The sequence below is a fragment of the Oncorhynchus tshawytscha genome, linkage group LG20 (assembly GCF_018296145.1).
Source record: "Oncorhynchus tshawytscha isolate Ot180627B linkage group LG20, Otsh_v2.0, whole genome shotgun sequence".
NCBI classification, from domain to species: Eukaryota; Metazoa; Chordata; class Actinopteri; order Salmoniformes; family Salmonidae; genus Oncorhynchus; species Oncorhynchus tshawytscha.
Window position 1 is genome coordinate 35,496,057 of NC_056448.1, and position 13,144 is coordinate 35,509,200.

The 13,144-nt window shown below is 50.7% G+C and overlaps 1 protein-coding gene across 2 annotated transcripts in view; it reads left to right on the plus strand.

Annotated features, from left to right (window-relative positions):
* si:dkey-34e4.1 (carboxyl-terminal PDZ ligand of neuronal nitric oxide synthase protein) overlaps positions 1–13,144 on the plus strand; it is a 194,718-nt gene that overhangs the window by 135,593 nt on the left and 45,981 nt on the right. The gene's annotated exons all lie outside the window — the stretch shown is intronic.

Below are 13,144 nucleotides of genomic sequence, written 5' to 3' on the forward strand. Positions count from 1 at the left end.
CATAACAGGCCTCCTCTCATCCCCACACAGCAGAACACAACATAACAGGCCTCCTCTCATCCCCACACAGCAGAACACAACAGAACAGGCCTCCTCTCATCCCCACACAACATAACAGGCCTCCTCTCATCCCCACACAACATAACAGGCCTCCTCTCATCCCCACACAACAGAACAGGCCTCCTCTCATCCCCACACAACAGAACAGGCCTCCTCTCATCCCCACACAGCAGAACACAACAGAACAGGCCTCCTCTCATCCCCACACAACATAACAGGCCTCCTCTTATCCCCACACAGCAGAACACAACAGAACAGGCCTCCTCTCATCCCCACACAACAGAACAGGACTCCTCTAATCCCCACACAACAGAACAGGCCTCCTCTCATCCCCACACAGCAGAACACAACAGAACAGGCCTCCTCTCATCCCCACACAACAGAACAGGCCTCCTCTCATCCCCACACAACAGAACACAACAGAACAGGCCTCCTCTCATCCCCACACAACATAACAGGCCTCCTCTCCCCCACACAACATAACATGGCCTCCTCTCATCCCCACACAGCAGAACACAACAGAACAGGCCTCCTCTCATCCCCACACAACATAACAGGCCTCCTCTCATCCCCACACAACATAACAGGCCTCCTCTCATCCCCACACAACAGAACAGGCCTCCTCTCATCCCCACACAACAGAACAGGCCTCCTCTCATCCCCACACAGCAGAACACAACAGAACAGGCCTCCTCTCATCCCCACACAACAGAACACAACATAACAGGCCTCCTCTCATCCCCACACAACAGAACAGGCCTCCTCTCATCCCCACACAACAGAACAGGCCTCCTCTCATCCCCACACAGCAGAACACAACAGAACAGGCCTCCTCTCATCCCCACACAACAGAACACAACAGAACAGGCCTCCTCTCATCCCCACACAGCAGAACACAACAGAACAGGCCTCCTCTCATCCCCACACAACAGAACAGGCCTCCTCTCATCCCCACACAGCAGAACACAACAGAACAGGCCTCCTCTCATCCCCACACAACAGAACAGGCCTCCTCTCATCCCCACACAACAGAACACAACAGAACAGGCCTCCTCTCATCCCCACACAACATAACAGGCCTCCTCTCACCCCCACACAACATAACATGGCCTCCTCTCATACCCACACAGCAGAACACAACAGAACAGGCCTCCTCTCATCCCCACACAACATAACAGGCCATCCCCACACAACATAACAGGCCTCCTCTCATCCCCACACAACAGAACAGGCCTCCTCTCATCCCCACACAGCAGAACACAACGTAACAGAACAGGCCTCCTCTCATCCCCACACAACAGAACAGGCCTCCTCTCATCCCCACACAACAGAACACAACAGAACAGGCCTCCTCTCATCCCCCACAACAGAACAACTCCTCTCATCCCCACGTAACAGAACAGGCCTCCTCTCATCCCCACACAACATAACAGGCCTCCTCTCATCCCCACACAGCAGAACACAACAGAACAGGCCTCCTCTCATCCCCACACAACAGAACAGGCCTCCTCTCATAACAGGCCTCCTCTCATCCCCACACAACAGAACAGGCCTCCTCTCATCCCCACACAACATAACAGGCCTCCTCTCATCCCCACAGTAACAGAACAGGCCTCCTCTCATCCCCACACAACAGAACAGGCCTCCTCTCATCCCCACACAACAGAACATGCCTCCTCTCATCCCCACACAACAGAACAGGCCTCCTCTCATCCCCACACAACAGAACAGGCCTCCTCTCATCCCCCACAGCAGAACACAACAGAACAGGCCTCCTCTCATCCCCACACAACAGAACAGGCCTCCTCTCATCCCCACACAGCAGAACACAACAGAACAGGCCTCCTCTCATCCCCCACACACAACAGAACAGAACAGGCCTCCTCTCATCCCCACACAACAGAACAGGCCTCCTCTCAACACAACACAACAGGCCTCCTCTCATCCCCACACAACAGAACAGGCCTCCTCTCATCCCCCACAACATAACAGGCCTCCTCTCATCCCCCCACACAACATAACATGGCCTCCTCTCATCCCCACACAGCAGAACACAACAGAACAGGCCTCCTCTCATCCCCACACAACATAACAGGCCTCCTCTCATCCCCACACAACATAACAGGCCTCCTCTCATCCCCACACAACAGAACAGGCCTCCTCTCATCCCCACACAACAGAACAGGCCTCCTCTCATCCCCACACAGCAGAACACAACAGAACAGGCCTCCTCTCATCCCCACACAACATAACAGGCCTCCTCTTATCCCCACACAGCAGAACACAACAGAACAGGCCTCCTCTCATCCCCACACAACAGAACAGGACTCCTCTAATCCCCACACAACAGAACAGGCCTCCTCTCATCCCCACACAACAGAACACAACAGAACAGGCCTCCTCTCATCCCCACACAACATAACAGGCCTCCTCTCACCCCCACACAACATAACAGGCCTCCTCTCATCCCCACACAACAGAACACAACAGAACAGGCCTCCTCTCATCCCCACACAACAGAACAGGCCTCCTCTCATCCCCACACAGCAGAACACAACAGAACAGGCCTCCTCTCATCCCCACACAACAGAACACAACATAACAGGCCTCCTCTCATCCCCACACAACAGAACAGGCCTCCTCTCATCCCCACACAACAGAACAGGCCTCCTCTCATCCCCACACAGCAGAACACAACAGAACAGGCCTCCTCTCATCCCCACACAACAGAACACAACAGAACAGGCCTCCTCTCATCCCCACACAGCAGAACACAACAGAACAGGCCTCCTCTCATCCCCACACAACAGAACAGGCCTCCTCTCATCCCCACACAGCAGAACACAACAGAACAGGCCTCCTCTCATCCCCACACAACAGAACAGGCCTCCTCTCATCCCCACACAACAGAACACAACAGAACAGGCCTCCTCTCATCCCCACACAACATAACAGGCCTCCTCTCACCCCCACACAACATAACATGGCCTCCTCTCATACCCACACAGCAGAACACAACAGAACAGGCCTCCTCTCATCCCCACACAACATAACAGGCCTCCTCTCATCCCCACACAACATAACAGGCCTCCTCTCATCCCCACACAACAGAACAGGCCTCCTCTCATCCCCACACAACATAACAGGCCTCCTCTCATCCCCACGTAACAGAACAGGCCTCCTCTCATCCCCACACAACAGAACAGGCCTCCTCTCATCCCCACACAACAGAACATGCCTCCTCTCATCCCCACACAACAGAACAGGCCTCCTCTCATCCCCACACAACAGAACAGGCCTCCTCTCATCCCCACGTAACAGAACAGGCCTCCTCTCATCCCCACACAACAGAACAGGCCTCCTCTCATCCCCACACAGCAGAACACAACAGAACAGGCCTCCTCTCATCCCCACACAACAGAACAGGCCTCCTCTCATCCCCACACAACAGAACACAACAGAACAGGCCTCCTCTCATCCCCACACAACATAACAGGCCTCCTCTCACCCCCACACAACATAACATGGCCTCCTCTCATCCCCACACAGCAGAACACAACAGAACAGGCCTCCTCTCATCCCCACACAACATAACAGGCCTCCTCTCATCCCCACACAACATAACAGGCCTCCTCTCATCCCCACACAACAGAACAGGCCTCCTCTCATCCCCACACAACAGAACAGGCCTCCTCTCATCCCCACACAGCAGAACACAACAGAACAGGCCTCCTCTCATCCCCACACAACATAACAGGCCTCCTCTTATCCCCACACAGCAGAACACAACAGAACAGGCCTCCTCTCATCCCCACACAACACAACAGAACAGAACAGGCCTCCTCTCATCCCCACACAACAGAACAGGCCTCCTCACATCCCCACACAACACAACAGGCCTCCTCTCATCCCCACACAACAGAACAGGCCTCCTCTCATCCCCACACAACATAACAGGCCTCCTCTCATCCCCACACAACATAACAGGCCTCCTCTCATCCCCACACAGCAGAACACAACAGAACAGGCCTCCTCTCATCCCCACACAACATAACAGGCCTCCTCTCATCCCCACACAACATAACAGGCCTCCTCTCATCCCCACACAACAGAACAGGCCTCCTCTCATCCCCACACAACAGAACAGGCCTCCTCTCATCCCCACACAGCAGAACACAACAGAACAGGCCTCCTCTCATCCCCACACAACATAACAGGCCTCCTCTTATCCCCACACAGCAGAACACAACAGAACAGGCCTCCTCTCATCCCCACACAACAGAACAGGACTCCTCTAATCCCCACACAACAGAACAGGCCTCCTCTCATCCCCACACAACAGAACACAACAGAACAGGCCTCCTCTCATCCCCACACAACATAACAGGCCTCCTCTCACCCCCACACAACATAACATGGCCTCCTCTCATCCCCACACAGCAGAACACAACAGAACAGGCCTCCTCTCATCCCCACACAACATAACAGGCCTCCTCTCATCCCCACACAACATAACAGGCCTCCTCTCATCCCCACACAACAGAACAGGCCTCCTCTCATCCCCACACAACAGAACAGGCCTCCTCTCATCCCCACACAGCAGAACACAACAGAACAGGCCTCCTCTCATCCCCACACAACATAACAGGCCTCCTCTTATCCCCACACAGCAGAACACAACAGAACAGGCCTCCTCTCATCCCCACACAACACAACAGAACAGAACAGGCCTCCTCTCATCCCCACACAACAGAACAGGCCTCCTCACATCCCCACACAACACAACAGGCCTCCTCTCATCCCCACACAACAGAACAGGCCTCCTCTCATCCCCACACAACATAACAGGCCTCCTCTCATCCCCACACAACATAACAGGCCTCCTCTCATCCCCACACAGCAGAACACAACAGAACAGGCCTCCTCTCATCCCCACACAACATAACAGGCCTCCTCTCATCCCCACACAACATAACAGGCCTCCTCTCATCCCCACACAACAGAACAGGCCTCCTCTCATCCCCACACAACAGAACAGGCCTCCTCTCATCCCCACACAGCAGAACACAACAGAACAGGCCTCCTCTCATCCCCACACAACATAACAGGCCTCCTCTTATCCCCACACAGCAGAACACAACAGAACAGGCCTCCTCTCATCCCCACACAACAGAACAGGACTCCTCTAATCCCCACACAACAGAACAGGCCTCCTCTCATCCCCACACAGCAGAACAGGCCTCCTCTCATCCCCACACAACATAACAGGCCTCCTCTCACCCCCACACAACATAACATGGCCTCCTCTCATCCCCACACAGCAGAACACAACAGAACAGGCCTCCTCTCATCCCCACACAACATAACAGGCCTCCTCTCATCCCCACACAACATAACAGGCCTCCTCTCATCCCCACACAACAGAACAGGCCTCCTCTCATCCCCACACAGCAGAACACAACAGAACAGGCCTCCTCTCATCCCCACACAACATAACAGGCCTCCTCTTATCCCCACACAGCAGAACACAACAGAACAGGCCTCCTCTCATCCCCACACAACATAACAGGCCTCCTCTCATCCCCACACAACAGAACAGGCCTCCTCTCATCCCCACACAACAGAACAGGCCTCCTCTCATCCTCACACAGCAGAACACATCAGAACAGGCCTCCTCTCATCCCCACACAACATAAGAGGCCTCCTCTCATCCCCACACAGCAGAACACAACAGAACAGGCCTCCTCTCATCCCCACACAACAGAACACAACAGAACAGGCCTCCTCTCATCCCCACACAACAGAACAGAACAGGCCTAGCCTCCTCTCATCCCCACACAACAGAACAGGCCTAGCCTCCTCTCATCCCCACACAACAGAACAGGCCTCCTCTCCAGTGGGTGGGTTTGGCAACGAATATGTAGTGAGGGCCAGCCAACAAGAGCATACAGGTCACAGTGGTGGGTAGTATATGGGGCTTTGGTGACAAAACGGATGGCACTGTGATAGACCCCATCCAATTTTCTGAGTAGAGTGTTGGAGGCTATTTTGTCAATTACATCACATAAGTCAAGGATCGGTAGGATACTCAGTTTTACAAAGGTATGTTTGGCAGCATGAGTGAAGGAGACTTTGTTGCGAAATAGGAAGCCGATTCTAGATTTAATTTTGGATTGGAGATGCTTAATGTGAGTCTGGAAGGAGAGTTTACAGTCTAACCAGACACCTAGGTATCTGTAGTTGTCCACATATTCTAAGTCAGAACCGTCCAGAGTAGTGATGCTAGGTGGGTGCGGGCAGCAATCGGTTGAAGAGCATGCATTTAGTTTTACTAGCATTTAAGAGTAGGTGGAGGCCACGGAAGGAGAGTTGTATGGCATTGAAGCTCGTTTGGAGGTCTGTTAACACAGTGTCCAAGGAAGGGCCAGATGAATACAGAATGGTGTCGTCTGAGTAGAGGTGGATTAGAGAATCACCAGTATCAAGAGCAACATCATTGATGTATACAGAGAAAAGAGTCGGCCCGAGGATTGAACCCTGTGGCACCCCCATAGAGACTGCCAGAGGTCCGGACAACAGGTCCTCCAATTTGACACACTGAACTCTATCTGAGAAGTAGTTGGTGAACCAGGCGAAGCAGTCATTTGAGAAACCAAGGCTATTGAGAATGCGGAGAGTCGAAAGCCTTGGCCAGGTCGATGAAAACGGCTGCACAGTACTGTCTTTATCGATGGCGGTTATGATATCGTTTAGGACCTTAAGCATGGCTGAGGTGCGCCCATGACCAGCTCGTAAACCAGATTGCATAGTGGAGAAGTTAACCTGTTTGTTAACTTGGCTTTTGAAGATTTTAGAAAGGTATGGTAGGATAGATAAATGTCTATAACAGTTTGGGTCTAGAGTGGCTCCCCCTTTGAAGAGGGGGATGACTGTGGCAGCTTTCCAATCTTTAGGAATCTCAGACGATATGAAAGAGAGGTTGAACAGGCTAGTGATAGGGGTTGCAATTTTGGCGGATAATTTTAGAAAAAGAGGGTCCAAATTGTCGAACCCAGCTAATTTGTAGAGATCCAGATTTTGCAGCTCTTTCAGAACATCAGCTATCTAGATTTGGGTGAAGGAGAAGCTGGGGAGGCTTGGGCAAGTTGCTGGGGGGGGGTGCAGAGCAGTTGGCCGGGGTTGGGGTAGCCAGGTGGAAAGCATGGCCAACCGTAGAAAAATGCTTATTGAAATTCTCGATTATCGTATATTTATTGGTGGTGACAGTGTTTCCTAGCCTCAGTGCAGTTGGCAGCTGGGAGGAGCTGCTCTTATTCTCCATGGACTTTACAGTGTCCCAAAACGTATTGGAATTAGTGCTACAGGATGCAAATTTCTGTTTGAAAAAGCTAGCCTTAGCTTCCTAACTGACTGTGTATATTGGTTCCTAACTTCCCTGAAAAGTTTAATATTGCGGGGGCTATTCGATGCTAATGCAGTACGCCACAGGATGTTTTTGTTCTGGTCAAGGGTGGTCAAGTCTGGTGTGAACCAAGGGCTATATCTGTTCTTAGTTCTAGATTTTTTGAATGGGGCACGCTTATTTAAGATGGTGAGGAAAGCACTTTTAGTGACGGGATGAGGTCAATATCCTTCCAGGATACCCGGGCCAGGTCGATTAGAAAGGCCTGCCCCCTGAAGTGTTTTAGGGAGCGTTTGGTAGTACATCTCTCTAGTATGTATTATATCAGGTAATGTAGTTGTGTTGAGGTTTGGTAGTACATCTCTCTAGTATGTATTATACTAGGTAATGTAGTTGTGTTGAGGTTTCGTAGTACATCTCTCTAGTATGTATTATACTAGGTAATGTAGTTGTGTTGAGGTTTCGTAGTACACACTATATTTTTAGGGATGGGGGACACATTAAAAGTCAGCCTCTCAATTCAATTCAGACATAATATGTTTACAATGCCTAAGCAAATGAAATAGGTAATAAACAAAAGTCAAATGAACAGTCAACATAACATTCATAAAAGTTTAAAAGGAATAGAGATATTTGAAATGTCATATTATGGCTATATACAGTGTTGTGACAATGTACAAATAGTTCCAGTACAAAAGAGAAAATAGATTTTGTGTTCAGTGTGCACATAGTCTTCTCTTGATGTTGTACACAGGGGATATTGTTTGCAGAATTCTTTATGCAGAGTCTCAATTTGGTGTTTGTCCCATTTTGTGAATTCTTGGTTGGTTACCGTACCCCAGACCTCACAACCATAAAGAGCAATGGGTTTTTGCCAGATCCTAAATGGAATGTCAAATTTGATGTTCCTTTTGATGACGTAGAAGGCCCTTCTTGCCTTGTCTCTCAGATCGTTCACAGCTTTGTGGAAGTTACCAGTGGTGCTGATGTTTAGGCTGAGGTAGGTATAGTTGTTTGTGTGCTCTAGGGCAACGGTGTCTAGATTTGTATTTGTGGTCCTGGCAACTGGACCTATTTTGGAACACCATTGTTTTTGTCTTACTGAGATTTACTGTCAGGGCCCAGGTGTGGCAGAATCTGTGCAGAATATCTAGGTCTCTCTCTCTCTACGTCCCTCACAACCCCTCTCAGTACCATTCAGACCCACAGGGCCGTGACACTCCTCCAGGGTGTGTATGCTAAAGCCCATGAACAGCAGGGGGGAATAAAACGTTGTGATTGGCTCTGCAGCGCTTAGGAGTGCTCTGTGTGTGTGTGGACATACATGTGTGTGTTTTAAGGTCTTTGTCTCCCCCTCTCTCTCTGTATGAGTGGGTCAGGCAGAAACAAAGCCCTCAGAGACTGTTTGAATCCCTGCAGTCAGACTCACATCCTGTCGTTTCCTATGACCAATCCACAGACAGACACACATACATACACACCAATCCCAGCTCCTCTTCCCCACAAATCCTGTAACTCTATCCCCCAACATATGGGTAAAATCAACCCCTGTTTGTCAAAAGGAAGGGAAAACACACCAAAAAAACATGAGGAAACTTCCAAATGTTAAGTTCAAACCTTCCTTGTTTTTTCCCAAGCAGCTGTGTCACACAGTAACAGTCCAAGTTGACATTGAAGCCAGCTGGTGAGAGAGGGCTGTGTCTGAGGGAGGATAGTGGAGCTATTCCTTCAACTTTATTAACAGTGGTCTCATACCCTCCTCCTTCTCTCTCTCTCTCTCTCTCTCTCTGGTTTTTTTGTTGTGCCAGTATACAGATCTGGGACCAGTCTAATAGAAATTGAGTCTGTTATGGTAACATACTGGGTTATGTACAAGCCACAGAGCAGGACAATACAGGATGGAGAGGGAGTGCGAGAGAGAGGGAGAGAGGTAGAAAGGGGAGTGATAGAGGGAGAGAGGTAGAAAGGGGAGTGGTAGAGGGAGAGAGGTAGAAAGGGGAGTGGTAGAGGGAGAGAGGTAGAAAGGGGAGGGAGAGAGAGAGAGGTAGAAAGGGGAGTGGTAGAGGGAGAGAGGTAGAAAGGGGAGTGGTAGAGGGAGAGAGAGAGAGGTAGAAAGGGGAGTGGTAGAAAGGGGAGTGGTAGAGGGAGAGAGAGAGAGGTAGAAAGGGGAGTGGTAGAGGGAGAGAGGTAGAAAGGGGAGGGGTAGAGAGGTAGAAAGGGGAGTGGTAGAGGGAGAGAGGTAGAAAGGGGAGGGGTAGAGGGAGAGAGGTAGAAAGGGGAGCGGTAGAGGGAGAGAGGTAGAGGGAGAGAGGTAGAAAGGGGAGTGGTAGAGGGAGAGAGAGAGAGGTAGAAAGGGGAGTGGTAGAGGGGAGAGAGAGAGAGAGGTAGAAAGGGGAGTGGTAGAGGGAGAGAGGTAGAAAGGGGAGGGGTAGAGGGAGAGAGGTAGAAAGGGGAGTGGTAGAGGGAGAGAGGTAGAAAGGGGAGTGGTAGAGGGAGAGAGGTACAAAGGGGAGTGGTAGAGGGAGAGAGGTAGAAAGGGGAGTGGTAGAGGGAGAGAGGTACAAAGGGGAGTGGTAGAGGGAGAGAGGTAGAAAGGGGAGTGGTAGAGGTAGAAAGGGGAGTGGTAGAGGGAGAGAGGTACAAAGGGAGTGGTAGAGGGAGAGAGGTAGAAAGGGGAGTGGTAGAGGTAGAAAGGGGAGTGGTAGAGGGAAAGAGGTAGAAAGGGGAGTGGTAGAGGGAGAGAGGTACAAAGGGGAGTGGTAGAGGGAGAGAGGTAGAAAGGGGAGTGGTAGAGGTAGAAAGGGGAGTGGTAGAGGGAGAGAGGTAGAAATGTTATTACTGTACCACACACACAGAGACAGACACACATGGTGATTTGTAGCATATGTACTAAATTCTCCAGTGAGTCATAGCCCTCTAGCATATTCTCTTACCTTATCACTCCCTCTCACCCTCTCTCTCTCTTTCTCTCTCCCTTCCCTCCTCACTCTGTAACATGTCAGGAATCTCTCCTCTCCTCTCTGGTTATTTCCTGTATTCCCCTGTGCTCATCTCTCATCTCTGTTTCTCTATCTCTTTCTCTCTATGTCGATGTCTTTCTCGCTCTCTCTCTGGCATTCTATCTATCTATTGTTAGTAGTAGCGACTGGCTGTGTGTGTCTGGCCTGCTGCTCCTGTTCTGACATCCACCCTCATTAGCCTCGTTAGCCACTGAGCTAATTATGCTAATGCTAGCTAATGTGAGTTGGATGTGTAATGGAATTGTGGATTTACTGGTTGTCAGTCTGCTGGAGAGCTGAAATTGACTAGATCACACTCTCTCCCTCCCTCTATCTCTTCCTCTCTCTCTCAGTATGACACATGGTGACTGGAGTTCCACCACCTTCCACTCTTCTCTCACATTGAGCTGTGTGCTGTTCAGTCTGTTGATATCTCCACAGAAACTCCATGTCATTCCATCGTCAATCTGAGGTTGTACTCTCACCAAGCAGGGTATCCCGGCCCATATCCATGGGCCACCTTGCAAGCCCCCCTGGAGGGACCAATCTCAGGGCAGCCAATTAGATTCTGAGCAAGCTAACCAGAGTTGCATCACTGAGGACTGTGAGGTTTGATGCCATAGTGCGTGGTGGCCGTCTGTCCGTCCGTTCATCTGTCTTTCTGTCTGTCCCTCCGTACGTCTGTCTTTCTGTCTGTCCCTCCGTACATCTGTCTTTCTGTCTGTCCCTCCGTACGTCTTTCTGTCTGTCCCTCCGTACGTCTGTCTTTTTGTCTGTCCCTCCGTACATCTGTCTTTCTGTCTGTCCCTCCGTACGTCTGTCTTTTTGTCTGTCCCTCCGTACGTCTGTCTTTTTGTCTGTCCCTCCGTACGTCTGTCTTTCTGTCTGTCCCTCCGTACGTCTGTCTTTCTGTCTGTCCCTCCGTACGTCTGTCTTTCTGTCTGTCCCTCCGTACGTCTGTCTTTCTGTCTGTCCCTCCGTACGTCTGTCTTTCTGTCTGTCCTTCCGTTCGTCTGTCTTTCTGTCTGTCCCTCCGTACGTCTGTCTTTCTGTCTGTCCCTCCGTACATCTGTCTTTCTGTCTGTCCCTCCGTACGTCTGTCTTTCTGTCTGTCCCTCCGTACGTCTGTCTTTCTGTCTGTCTGTCCGTTCGTCTGTCTTTCTGTCTGTCCCTCCGTACGTCTGTCTTTCTGGCTGTCCCTCCGTACGTCTGTCTTTCTGTCTGTCCCTCCGTACGTCTGTCTTTCTGTCTGTCCCTCCGTACGTCTGTCTTTCTGTCTGTCCCTCCGTACGTCTGTCTTTCTGTCTGTCCCTCCGTACGTCTGTCTTTCTGTCTGTCCCTCCGTACGTCTGTCTTTCTGTCTGTCCCTCCGTACGTCTGTCTTTCTGTCTGTCCCTCCGTTCGTCTGTCTTTCTGTCTGTCCCTCCGTACGTCTATCTTTCTGTCTGTCCCTCCGTTCGTCTGTCTTTCTGTCTGTCCCTCCGTACGTCTTTCTGTCTGTCCCTCCGTACGTCTATCTTTCTGTTGGTCCCTCCATACATCTGTCTTTCTGTCTGTCCCTCCGTACGTCTGTCTTTCTGTCTGTCCCTCCGTACGTCTGTCTTTCTGTCTGTCCCTCCGTACGTCTGTCTTTCTGTCTGTCCCTCCGTACGTCTGTCTTTCTGTCTGTCCCTCCGTACGTCTGTCTTTCTGTCTGTCCCTCCGTACGTCTGTCTTTCTGTCTGTCCCTCCGTACGTCTGTCTTTCTGTCTGTCCCTCCGTACGTCTGTCTTTCTGTCTGTCCCTCCGTACGTCTGTCTTTCTGTCTGTCCCTCCGTACGTCTGTCTTTCTGTCTGTCCCTCCGTACGTCTGTCTTTCTGTCTGTCCCTCCGTACGTCTGTCTTTCTGTCTGTCCCTCCGTACGTCTGTCTTTCTGTCTGTCCCTCCGTACGTCTGTCTTTCTGTCTGTCCCTCCGTACGTCTGTCTTTCTGTCTGTCCCTCCGTACGTCTGTCTTTCTGTCTGTCCCTCCGTACGTCTATCTTTCTGTCTGTCCCTCCGTTCGTCTGTCTTTCTGTCTGTCCCTCCGTACGTCTGTCTTTCTGTCTGTCCCTCCGTACGTCTGTCTTTCTGTCTGTCCCTCCGTACGTCTGTCTTTCTGTCTGTCCCTCCGTACGTCTGTCTTTCTGTCTGTCCCACAGGCCCTTTGAACTAGCCCATCTGTATTAGGAGATTCATTCTGATCAAGTGTTGAGGATTATCCAGACTTAGGTTTCTTATTGATCTCTTCTTTCTTTATAAACCAAACTTTGTCCTGTTCCTGGGAGAAAAGACTGGTTGTTTGGTGGCGGAGTCTATGTTGCTTGTTTGGGAATAAGAGATTGAGTGGGATCGATGTGTTGAAAGGTTATTTGGTTGAGTGGCAGGCCGGTTGTTTTGTGGGGTATTGATTTGTGTGGTCAATAGGTAGATAGGGCTGAGGTAGTATGCATTGTGTTGGTCTGTATGTACAGCAAGCCGCCAACACTCTCAAACATAAACATCATTATATTGCCATTGATTTGGTCATTTCGTATTGTCCCATGTAGGCAGATGTTATATTCTCACATTTACTCTTGTGCCTGGCAGGAGAAGCTACAGTAACATGTGTAGAATAACCTCCCAAATCTTGCACTGTGACTGGATTCGAACGCATGCTTTGTGT